At 44.2% G+C, this 9,590-nt stretch overlaps 1 long non-coding RNA gene across 5 annotated transcripts in view; it reads left to right on the top strand.

Annotated features, from left to right (window-relative positions):
- Window positions 1-335: 335 nt before the first annotated feature.
- LOC149749973 (uncharacterized) overlaps window positions 336-9,590 on the top strand; it is a 33,193-nt gene continuing 23,938 nt past the window's right edge. The window contains exons 1-3 of one of the 5 annotated variants that reach the window (XR_016391940.1): window positions 410-1,700; window positions 4,301-5,285; window positions 5,400-9,590. The exon at window positions 5,400-9,590 is cut by the window's right edge and continues 23,938 nt beyond it. This is a non-coding gene — a long non-coding RNA (uncharacterized LOC149749973). Of the gene's footprint in view, window positions 5,286-5,399 lie in introns of all 5 variants that reach the window. The other 4 variants (XR_016391938.1, XR_016391936.1, XR_016391939.1 and 1 more) reach the window with 4 other exon arrangements.

Here is a 9,590-nt window from a genome sequence, read left to right as displayed (position 1 = left end):
GATACTAAAAAGAAGTCTTCTTCAATCAAAGTTCTTTCTACATTTACCTGCCTCTCTTTTTCTGTTAAAAGTTCACCTGTGGACATTGTTTTTTTTAAGTTGCTGCAAGAGTGTACTGTTAAAAAATTATTCCTCTGGAAAGTATGCACTGTAAGACATTATTAGCAATTATAATATTTATTATTCTTGTTAATATGAATAGAAACAATGGTTAAAGTTGTGTGCCAATCAGTAGGCTAGAAGTATATATGTCACTTATCATACCATATAGATCATATATCACCATATATTATATATCATATTATGACTATATATATGACTATATATATGATATGACTGTACATCATATCATATATATAGCAAGTGATTATAATTTTCATTTTACTGATGAAGAAACCGAGACTAGAGAGAAGCTGTATAACTTGCTCAAACAGGTAGGAAGTGGCAGACACCTCCCCAAACTTCTTAAACACTCTTCACAGCCAGCTACCCTCTTCTTCCTTTTCTTCCCTCTCTCCCTCTCTTCCTTTTCTCCTTCTTCCTTTCCTTCCTTCCTTCCTTCCTTTTTTTTCTCTTTCTGTTCTTTTCTTCTCTCTCTTTCCTTCCTCCCTTCTCTCCTTCTTTCTTTTCCTCCTTTCTTCCTTTCTTTCTTTGGACCCACAGCAGGCCCTCAGGTTAACAGAAGCCGGGGCTACACGCCTTGGAAGGGAGGGAGAAGTATGACCAGAAGACCGCCTGACACTGAGCTCAGGCCTCGAGTCCGGGTTTGGTACACTGGTTCCCCAGGAATGTAAATGAACCATGAAACAAGTGTGCAGAATACAAAGACTTCCTGAACCTCCACATTAGTTTTTTCCATCACTCTCCCCTTGTGTCTCCATCTCTTTCCCCCTGAAGATGGATGACTCAATGAATCAACCTTTTCTTAACCTTGTTAATATCAATAGACTAGTTTTAAAAACTGGATTCAAATAATACTCCTTTTCTTTTTTTTCCAGTGTACTCTTGTCCCCAGACTAAGAAGGGACTGGAGGTCAACGTGCTCAGGTTCTTCGTTCATCACTAGCCCCTACGAGGAAGTCCCTGAGGTGCGGAGAGTTGAGACAGATCATGGCTCATGTGGTCACTGCAAAGGCACAAGGTGGTGGAGCTAATGATGCTGGAGGTGCCGCATGTTCCTCAGGTGACAGTCACTGCAAAGGGGCATGGCATCATTACAGTAACCACAGCTGTAAGACACACACTTTTTCTCCGAGGATCACAAACTCATGACCTGAGTCACATCGTGGAGAACGGGATTAGCCTTATGAAGCTGGGCGGGGTGACTCATGGCATCCTCACATGCCCTAACTTTCCGGGATCCCGAGGAACAAAGAGCCGCGGGCAGGTTCCAGCAGCATCTCAGGGGATGGCTCTTCTTCCCGCACCTCTTTGCAAAGACCCGCTGGGCCTTGAACATCGCTCAGTCCCCACAGCAAAGCTCCGTTGGGTGACACCTCCCTGGAGTCATGCGAAGGAACCGCACAGAGCGCAGTGCCCACAGGATACTCCAAATACTAGGAGGTTGCCCCTGCCCCTCCTCCTCCCCCCACCCCCTCCGTCCCAGTTCCATGTCTGCCTGTTTCCAGGCCACCAACTCTAGCTCAGAACTCACCCAACGCCCCAAGAGAACAGGGCTGGTCTGCGATCCCAGCAAAGAGGTGAGTACTTGAAGAGGCTGCACCATGAAAAGCACAGTAAATGGCCCACCCCACCCTCACCCCTCCCCCGCCTTGGGCTGCAGTGGGCTGTTTTCCGGGCTGTCATGTGATGAGCTGTGGATATGACAGAGTCACTCTCGGCACACAGAGTCTGGGCTGTGTCGGTTAGGGGCTCGAGCCCACCAGTAGGCACGCTGGCTGCCCACATAGAGCAGGGATTCCTGATGCTTCGCTCCACGTGCTCGCTGAGTTCTCTGGGGAAGCCCCCAACGTCCACCGTCCTCCGCTGCCGCCCTGCCCTCGTGTAGGCACAGGACCCCCAGGGAATGAGCACCTGCTTTCCCATTTATCAGTGAGGATGCTTAGCATACTTGACTTACAAAATCACGCTGGAAGATGTCGAGCTTCTGCTTGGTGGCTAAGCTGGCCCACTTTGAGGGGAGATCAAAGGGCTGGAGCTTTCCAAAGTGCAGTTAAATTTAACATTCCAAGAGTCAGGAGGGCAGATTAAAATAGGATTCTGCCTGCAATAACACTCAGGGCCTGTTTCGCATTACTAAGAGGGCTCAGCCAGGAAGGTGCTTTGCAGGGAGCTTCCGAGGCTCCTCTGCTTCCCCGCCTCATCTCAACAGCCACAGGCTTTTCTCTGTGGTGGGTAGTTGCCAGGCAGGGCCTGTTCCTTCCTTCCAGGAGGGAGCCCAGCTGCTGCAAATCAGCGCTTTCTTCTCTGCAGCAATGGCTGCAGGACAATGAAAACACCCAGCTTTGGGAAAGGGATTTACAAACAAGTGTAACAGGATAATCTGAAGACGCCTGTAGAGAGAATCACTTCATTCAACACCAACTATTTGAGATATTTGTGTCATGTTGGCATCTCACTCCAATGAGGATCTTTGCTTTCTTCATCATAATTATTTTACTACTATTATCACTATTAATTTGCCATCTGTCACTGAGAAGGCCAGAAATGGTGAATTCATTAGAACTTGGGAAAGAAGTGGCCCCGAGGCCATCCTGTCCCTGCCTGTGTTGGCAGGACCACTCAGCCAGAGAGGTGCCAGGGCCTCCTTTCCAAAGGTTTGGGAGTCTGTTACCTATAAACCGAATTTCTCTTTCTTTCGTGTGATCCAACGTAATTTAAGGAAACTAGATACACGGTACTGTGTACGAACAAGAAACACACAAATGCTACTTCAAAGAGCTCTGGCTCCAGAAACAGTGTGTACTCTGGCGAGCTCAGTGTTTCCCTCTGACCGGTGTCAACAGGATACCTTTCACTTCCAGCCAGAGGTTTGGACCTTGGCTATATAGAGGGGCACATCTTACCTTTCCTAACCCCACCTTGATATCCTGAACAGACATTGATTAGTAACGCCCATTTGCCTGTGAGGAAACTGATTAAAAGATTGGCCCAAGGTCACACAGCTACTAGCTGGGAAGGTGAGGGTTAAATTCTGGTTAAGTCTAATTCTAAACCTAAAACCTGGGCTACTCATGGGCAGCCCTGACACCAAAACAAAAAGTTATATTCATGTCCAAACTCAATGGCAGCAAAAACTAACCAGAATTTACATCATGTTCCTAGTAATCTATCTGTCATTTATTCTGAATATGAACACAATTAGGTACAAAAATACTGTATTTTCAAAACAGAACACTGTCTCAGCCCCTGCTAGGGGTGTTATACAAAATATGATGAATATACCATATTACCTTCCTAAAATCAGACAAAAACGTACTTTGAAACATGTATCTCAGGGTTTTGCTCAGGGGGCGGTGGACCTTTTCAAGTAGAAGGTTCACAGCAGTGCCGTGTAATATTGTCTGTATGTTATGAAACATGTGCATTAAATATCAGAACCTAGTAGAACTTTAAGTGAATGTAATTCAGTTTCCTACTCAACAGAAAAAGAACCTCCCCCTGCATCTTTGACAGCTGCTTGCTCAGCTGGTCTGGCCACCTCCACAAGTAGACTGTTCCTCTGACTGTCAGCAAGGTGGTTAGAGAATCCTTCCCGCTTCTCAGCCAAGCGTCCTTCTCCATGACGCCCCTTGGCTCCCCTTCTGTTTCATGGCCAAGCAGCACAAGGACCCCATACGTATACTCTTTCCAGCGCTGACGTTTTACAGCACCAACACTTCAAATGATTGTTTTAAAACATAATCACCTATCTAAACATTTTAAAGTGACGTGAGATCTTTGAATCAAAATTTTGGCCCCAAAATTCTATGCCATTCAATAGATGCTTTTAGTTTTTTGTAGCTCTGATGCCCCCTCAACAATTTTAGCGATGAAACTTTTAAAATACTCTACATATTTAAAAGAAAAATCACGAAGTAGATGCTGAATAAATTCAAGTGTTTTTCCTCCTTTACATCTCCATATGGGGGTTGGTGGGGGGGATTAAGCTTCTCTGGCAGAATGTAGAGAGTGTATCTTCCTCAATAATTGGGTTGAGAGTGGCGTTTACCATTCAGGGAACCGTTGCCCTGGGAGAAGCTGGATCTGGCTGCAAGTCTAGAGATGAACATTTTCAAAATATTCTTAGAACAAACTAAGCTATTCACATCTGAACTAGACTTTTATTTTTAATTTAAAGAAAGAAAATGGATTTAAGAAATGCAAGAGAGCTACATTAACAAGAAGCTGTAGAGCCTGAGACCCATGTCCTGGCAGCACTGGACCATGTAAATGCCCTGACGGCTCCGCGAGGGGATTGTGTCTCGGGGCATCTCTTCCTCTCGCCCACAGGCTTGAGGGGATCATTCCAGTGACGGGAAACACAGTCCAACCTGGTTGACAGGATGCCACACCATGACTCCCTAAATCGTGGCCAATTCTGAGACTTGAAAGCCCTGAACAGGGATCGGTCCCAGTCTCCTTCTGCCTTGTCCATCTGCCATTAGGTGACATGTGTTTGTGTTTTCTGTGACTCCTGTGCTCACCACCCTGCCTCAGACTCAAACCTCACAGCTCTTTCCAGAGAGGAAGCAGGCACCAAACACCAGGCTTCTCCCTCAACTTGCTGTCACCTGCCACTATGGTATTTGCTCTTTACTTTCAACCTGTCACCTTCCTGCATCGTATGTCATTTTCCAAGTACATGAGGCAGTTTCACTGAGTACTAGGCTGCAGTTCTGTAATTCTTGAGCTTGAAACCTCCTACTTAACATTCCGCTTCTTTACTCCCCAAGTGCATTCACACATCGAGTTACTCAAGAGCTCCCCTGGCTGAAGGCTCCACCCAGTTTCTCTGACACCCTCTGGGAGGTGCCCCTGAGAGGCCCTGGAAGATGACAGCCCACCCGACGCTCCTGCAGGGACCCGTCCTCAGCTCTCATGGGTGCTGAAGACACAGCACTCTCCTGACTTGATTCCAAACAGAACCGTCTTTGCCAAACTATCAGGTGCCTGTCCATATTGCACTCGCCCACAGCCCACTAACTCCTAAAGAATTCAGCCTGGTTGATGCTGCTTCTCCCTCTGAAGAAATGCCCAAAGAATTCCCTGAGTGAGGCCACAGACCAGGGCCGCCTGAACAGCCTCTTGGTCTCTGGTGACCCAACACCTTCTCTTTGTACAAGGTAATCTTCAGCGGGCAAGTCAGGGGTCTGTCAACTCCAGAGACAGCAAACGACTATGAGATTAAATTCCCAACCTTTTCCCATTTTCCTGGTATTTCCCTGTCATCTTCTCAGATACCACAGTTCCGTTTCTCCAGAGGTGTCCTCTGCTCTTCCCTGCTCCAGGCTCCTATTGCTTAGGAGGCAGAAGCACGTGTATGTAAGTCTTGTCTCTGACATCTAGTAATCATCCTGTGTCTGTTTCTATTGGTAACGTGGGGTAACCACAGTGCGTACTTCTCAGGTTTGCTGGGAAATCTCTACTTCATAGTGACAGACAATCTGATCAATGGTGATGCTGTGTTAGATTTGACAAAAATTAGGCAGTAGACTTAGGAAAACTTGAGCATCTTCCAGTTGTTATTTCCCACTCAAAGTTTCCCCCTCAAAGTGACACTGGTAGGAATCTGTCGTGGTGAATGCTCATTGGTTCTGGAGATGCTAAAGGGGTGTTCATTGAAAGAGAGATGTATGCTTCGGTCTTAGTTACTCAGGACTGACGGTAATAGCTTCGATTTATAAATACACATGTCCTGGATCTGTTTTCTTAGCTGACGATAAGCTCACAGTTGTCTTATCTAGTGATTACACAAACTGGAAAGGGCCATAGTATAGCCAAAAATACCAAGACACATGAGCTGAATGTGATTTTTATATGCTGGCATAATATGATGTTTCTGACTTTGGAAAGTACCTACATGAGTAAACCTCTTCACTTTTACTGAAGAAGGATAATTTGCTTCAGATTAGAGTCAAAACAAACTGATTATAGAAAAATGACCCTTCTCATACCTACACGTGTCAAGTAGATTCTTAGGGAAGCAAGCCCAGCAGGTAATCCATTTAACTAACTGACTGAGTCCATGAGACTCTAAGAAGCCATTTTTACTTTTACTACCCTAAGCCAGTTCCATCACTGGGAGCCCACGAGTTTTCCTGGAGTCACCTTGGTGAGATAACATGTGTTGTATTTGGCCTGGAGACATCAGCCTTTTTTATTTTTACTCAAAGTTTGTATTTCGATTTAACATTTAGCAAGATCCTTGTTTTGATGTAACGTCATCAGCATCTGATACTGTCGGGACTGAGAACTTGGTTTAGAATCTTGCTCCCACTCCTCAGATAAGGCTGAACACTCAGGGCCCGTGACGATATATCTTGGTCTGCTATTTGCTTCCTTCCGGAGAGAGGTGGCCCTGCAGCCATTCCAGGTTTTTAGTATTCCTGTGTATTTTTACACGTTCTTAGGTAAGTCCATGGTTAAGATGCATTATGGGTAAGCAAATTTTATTAACTTCTAAAGAACCATCTGGAATCATATGTGTGGCTGGTATACATAAAAGTGTAATAGAGAAATATAAATATGAAAATAATAGACTTAGTCTAAATAAGTAATCTTGGATAACTGGCTGCCTCTAAACCAAGAATATAGAGCAAGAAATATGTTTGCAACAAGGTTTGCTTCTCTGCCCTTATGTGAAGGAGGTGGATCTAGGCTCTTACATGAAAGGGTGCAGATAATAAATGTACTCATTGCATATTTATCCTAAAACTGCTGCAAGGCTAGTCTGGCTCTAGGTAACAATTAAAAAAAAAAAAAGATCTCCTTTCTCTGTCACTTGTTTCTATTTCTGTGATGATTTCTTCTTGTCAAAAGCTATGAAAGGTCTGTGATTCTATCTTCCTTGCAAGCTAAAATGTTAGCCTCCCACAGTTTCATGGGTGCAGGCAGAAGATGTGAGATTCCTGGGTCAGAGGTAAAGGACAATCTATTACTCACAGAAATTGCAGTTGCCTGAATATCACCCATTTTTCTTGGTTCCTTAAAGTTCCAGTCCCCATGGAGCACCATGAAGTGGGCCAGGTGATACAGGCACATGCATCAGGTTGCTGGATTAGTCAGGGTTCTCTAATAAGTGATATCTATATCCATATCTGTATCTACATCATCTATATCAATAGATAGGTAGATAGATGATAGATTTATTATAGAAAAAGGCTTGTGTGATTGTGCAGGATGAGAAGCCCACCATCTGCCGCCTGCAAGCTGGAGACCCAGGAGAGCCGGAGGTGTGACAGTCTGAGTCCAAAGGCGCGAGAACCAGGGAGCTAATGGTTTAAGTCCCAGTCCCAGTCCAAGGTCAGAAGAAGATGAGAGGACAGGTCCCAACTCAATCAGTCAGGCAGGATAAAAGGGGTGAATTTCTCCTTCCTGTGCCTTTTGTTCTACTCAGACCCTCAATGGATTGAATGGTGTGCACCCACATCGGGGAGGACCATCTACTCTACTCAGTCTATGAATTAAAATGCTAATCCCTTCCAGAAACACCCTCACAGACACAGTCAGAAATGATATTTAAAATGGACACTACGTGGTTAGTCAGGTCCAAACATAAGATTAACCAGCACGGCCAAAGCTTGGAATCCCTAATCTTTCATAAGGGGCATGCCTGCCCTGTGCTCCAGAGGGGGATCTCGTCCATGCTCCTGTAAGCAAACTTGCCCCTTTCTCAGAGAGAGACATTGTCACTGTCTCCCAAAGCTCTTCACTCTACAAACATCCATCAAGAGTGTCCAGAACAAATGCCCACAGGGCATGCAGAAACAGAAGGGGTGCACAAAGAATTGTCTCCCAGCATTTCTTTCTTCCCCTTTAAATCCATGGAATCACATCAAAACACAAAGCTAAAATAAGTTATTTGCACCACGATGAGAATTATTTCCTATCATTATCTCTCCTCTTCAGGCATGTCTGTATTTTAAAATCAGTATTGCTAACTGCAGAGCTGGAGACATCGTGTTGCTGTTACAGAAATCTCAAGCTTTATTGGGTAAGCTGGAAACGGCTTTGGGAGCCAGGAGAACTGCCTGTACCTGGGGTGCAGAGGCAGAAGTGAGAGGATCACCAACAGCGTCCGTCCATACTTCCTACCCACATTAGGAGCTGCCCTTATTTGGGACCACATTTTCTAGCCCATCTTGCAGTCAGAGGCATCCATACTAGTGCAGTTGAGTAAGGAATACGAGCAGAACTGTAGCCATAAGACCCTCCCCTGAGGCCCCTCCACACTCTTTTCCCTTTTGAAAAAATGAGGATGGTCAAAGGAGGACCTTAGAAGCTACACACAAAAGATGGCGGAGTCTTTGTGTACAAGTTGGACAACTATGAACACACTCACTGACTTAGTTCTGCGTGTTCTTATGCTACTTTCTGTGTTGAAGCTATTACATATTTCAGGATATTACTTATATTTATTTTAGGGTTGCTTGTTATAGTAACTAGCCCACCCTATTACAAGTAAGTTGTATTGATTAGGAGTCATCTTAGAGAAATGTGGAACAGTTTCTCAGCTGCCCCAAAAGCATCCACTCTGACCTTTGTAATTTGGGTGACATCTTTTTTAGAGATTTTAGACTTCTATATTCTGTCTTATGGCAGAATATAAAGTTGATTAAAATGAAGAATACAAGGATGATGAAGATAACATAAATGCTATCACTCAAATGTCTTCCATACACTTGAAGGCATATAATTTATGCCATCCAAGACTGATGAATTACCTAAATATGCCCTTCATAGTAGAGATCCCACAGTTAGACTAATACCTCCAAAGATCTTAGACAGCAATATCTTTGTTTGCCAACTTGTTAAAACTAAAACATTTAGCAAAATTCAAGATATAATAAAAAGAGCTGGTGGCAGCTTATTATGTTTAATGACAATCACAAACTTTTGGCTTACTGGAGGCAAAACTCCACTGCAAAGAAGAATGTATGGATACACTTTAACTAAGAAATAAATACACAATTAGCTAAATATGGTCTAGAATTCTGTGTATTAATATAAAGCAAGGGCCAGCAAAGTTTTTCTATAAAGGGTCAAACAGGAAATATCTTAGGCTTTGTGGGCCAGACAGTCTCAGTAGAAACTGCCCAAATGTGCTGTGGCACCAAAAGCAGCCTCAGATAGGACATAAATGAGCAGACATGGCTGGCTGCCAATAAAACATTATTTACGAAAACATCTCTGCACTGGATTTGGCCCATGTGCCTGAGTTTGCCAGTCCCTGATGTAAAGACTCTATATTCTTGTGTGTGTAGAGAAAGTTTTGTATCCTATAGAGCACATCCTTCAGGGTTATCAGATTCTAATTCTGTGCATTGTCTGAGGTTTTTTGTAATTCTTTGTAAGTTAGAAGTAACTGATTTAACTGGCTTCCTCCCCCCCCCATCCTCTCCAGTCTTGTGCCCACTTCCAATAGATCT

This window comes from Delphinapterus leucas, chromosome 2, assembly GCF_059928025.1.
Source record: "Delphinapterus leucas isolate spDelLeu-1000000601 "Yukka" chromosome 2, BTC_Dleu_Yukka2, whole genome shotgun sequence".
NCBI classification, from domain to species: Eukaryota; Metazoa; Chordata; class Mammalia; order Artiodactyla; family Monodontidae; genus Delphinapterus; species Delphinapterus leucas.
Note: the sequence above shows the minus strand (reverse complement) of the source record. Positions and strands in the feature narration are given on the sequence as shown.